General features: G+C 40.2%; 1 non-coding gene across 1 annotated transcript; it reads right to left on the bottom strand.

The window, feature by feature from the left end:
• Positions 1–2,034: 2,034 nt before the first annotated feature.
• LOC112623899 lies at positions 2,035–2,138 on the bottom strand. The gene has a single exon (XR_003119256.1). It is a non-coding gene; the product is annotated as a U6 spliceosomal RNA (small nuclear RNA).
• Between the last annotated feature and the right edge of the window lie 705 nt (positions 2,139–2,843).

Genomic DNA, 2,843 nt, shown 5'->3' with positions numbered 1-2,843 from the left:
ACCATATGACTGCTTTACAGCATCTTCCTCTCTTTTCTTCTCTAACTTGCTGGTACATACTGCAGGGCCATGCAGAGAGGACATTTCAGGATTAAATGCAAGCTGCCTGGGCCTCCCAAGGAAGTGGGATCCAATGTGAAGGATCTGAAACTGACTGCACACCTTATCTTCTAATAGAAAGGCAGAGGCAGTGGTATCATTTGTTGTAAGCATGCTTTAAAGGATTCATTCTGAGAAAAAGATATTGAAATTGATGATTAGCATCATCAGTGACTTGGGAGCAGTTTCAATGGAATACTGGAGAAATGAACCCGTTTGAGAAGAGCAGAGTGATGACAACATTTGCATAAGGGATTAAGAGTGCAAAGCCCTGAAGAAGAATGGAAGACCTTTATTTTCCCCCCACATTTAGGAAAAAGGGGTCCTGGGTGTGGATCAAGAGAATTCTGTCATGAAGAAAAGCAAGGGAGAGGAGGAACTCAGGATGGCTCTGAGCATCAAAATCAAATGAAATGAAATATCTGTGAGTCAAAATACTTTATTTTTAATGACTATTCTTGATTTTTAAAGAAAGTTACTCTTAAAACCATGGTAAGAAGATACATAGAATTCATCATTGTAAGCATTTTAGAGTGTGGCATTAAGTACCTTCACACTGATCAGCCGTCACCACCGTCCATCCCCAGAACCCTTTTCATCTTGCAAAATGGAAACTGTGTCCCCATTAAACACTAACTTCCCATTCCTCTCTTCCCTCACTTCCTGAAAACCATTATTCTACTTTCTGTTTCTATGCAATTGACTTCTCTAGGTGCGTCATGTAAGTGGAATCCACAGTATTTGTTTTTTGTGTGACTGTCTTATTTCACTTAGCACAGTGTTCTCAAGATTCATCCATGTTTCAGCCTGTATCAGAATTGTCTTCCTTTTTAAGGCTTAGTAATATTTCACTGGATGGGCACACTACAGTCTGTTTATCCACTCCTCCACTGAGGGACACTTGACTTGCTTCTCCCTTTGGGCTATTGTGATAATGCTGCTATAAAGATGTGTACAGCCTGGGCGCAGTGGCTCATGCCTCTAATCCCAGCATTTTGGGAGGCCAAAGTGGGTGGATCACCCGAAGTCACGAGTTTGAAACCAGCCTGACTAATATGGTGAAACCCTGTCTCTACTACAAAAATTAGCTGGGTGTGGTGGCATGTGCCTGTAATCCCAGCTACTTGGGAAGCTGAGACAGGAGAATTGCTTGAACCTGGGAGGCGGAGGTTGCAGTGAGCTGAGATCGCACCACTGCACTCCAGCCTGGGCAACAGAGGGAGACTCTGTCTCAAAAAAAAAAAAAAAAAAGTATACAAATATCGTTTTGAGTCCCTGCCTTCATTTCTTTTGAGTATATATCCAGAAATGGAATTGCTGGATTATTCAGTAATTCTATGTTTAATCTTTTGAGGAATTGGCAACTGTTTCCTGCAATGGTTGCATTGTTGTACATTCCCACCAGCAATGCACAGGGGCTCCAGTTTGTCCACATCCTTGCCAACTCTCATCATTGCCTGTCTTTTATTTAATGGTTTGTTTCAATCACAGCCGTCCACATGGGTGGGGAATGGTAACGTTTGGGGATGTCGAGCAACCATTCATGTGCTTGCTGTATATCTTCCTTGGAGAAACATCTACTCAAGTTCTTTGCCCATTCTGAATCAGGATGTTTGGGATATTTTTTTTTGTGTGTGTGTGTGTGTGGTTGTTGAGTTGTAGGAATTCTTTACATAGCCTGGATAACAATCCCTTATCAGTTATATGACTTGTAAATATTTTCTCCCATTCCATGGGTTACCTTCTCACTCTGTTGATTGTGTCCTTTGATGCACAAAAGTTTTTAATTTTGATAAAATCCGCCTTCTTGCTTTCTTTTGCTGCCTGTGCTTTTGATATCATAGTCAAGAAATCATTCCCAAATTCAAAGTCATGATGCTTTTTCCCTATGTTTTCTTCTAAGATTTGCATAGTGGTCCATTTCAAGTTATTTTAAAAAATGTGTCACAATTCATGAATTTGCATGTCATCCTTGTGCAGGGGCCTGGTTAATCTCTGTGTAGTTCCAATTTTAGTAAATATGCTGCTAGAGCGAGTACTAAAAGAAAATTCTTAAAAAAATACATTATCATAAATAGATGAAAATAAATTTTGTTTATAACACACTGTCCCAAATCCCCAGAAGAAACAAAGGGTTTATGCCTTAGAGAAACTAAACCAGAGGGATTCTGGACTCACACACTGTGTGTAGTGAATGGACAAGGGTCTAGATGGAACAGGATGCAATGAGAATCAACATATCTGACTGTGAAACACTCCTCTCCCTCACCGATTGCTCCAACCTCCCTCTCTTGTCCTGTTCCTAGAATGCTTGCTTGTGTTTATATACCCGAACCCCCACCTTTTCCCCCAGACAAGACATAGGAGAGCGTTTCCCGGAGAAGCTGAGCTGTAACAAAGTAAAGACCTGCAGTCATTGAAGTTTAGGGAGTCCTTCCCTCCACCCTTCACCAGAGTTTCCAGTCTGCATTTTAGTGCCTTGCTCTTACATAAGAAAGAATGGCTAAGGATAACAAGATAACCAAGGAAAGCTTCCAACAAGAGTGACTGAGGCTAAAATAATAAACAGTAAAGGAAACTTGGAAAGAGACCATACGGGGAGGAAAAAAAGTTCTTAAAACTATAATATTCTCAGAGGAAAAAGAAAAGATATTGCATTCATGTTAAAAAAAAAAAGAATGTTATAAAAGAAGCAAGTGAAGAACAATAGAGGGGTTTTGGAAATTGAAAATGGAATATTACAA

This window comes from Theropithecus gelada, chromosome 4 (genome assembly GCF_003255815.1).
Source record: "Theropithecus gelada isolate Dixy chromosome 4, Tgel_1.0, whole genome shotgun sequence".
Classification (NCBI taxonomy): domain Eukaryota; kingdom Metazoa; phylum Chordata; class Mammalia; order Primates; family Cercopithecidae; genus Theropithecus; species Theropithecus gelada.
Note: the sequence above shows the minus strand (reverse complement) of the source record. Positions and strands in the feature narration are given on the sequence as shown.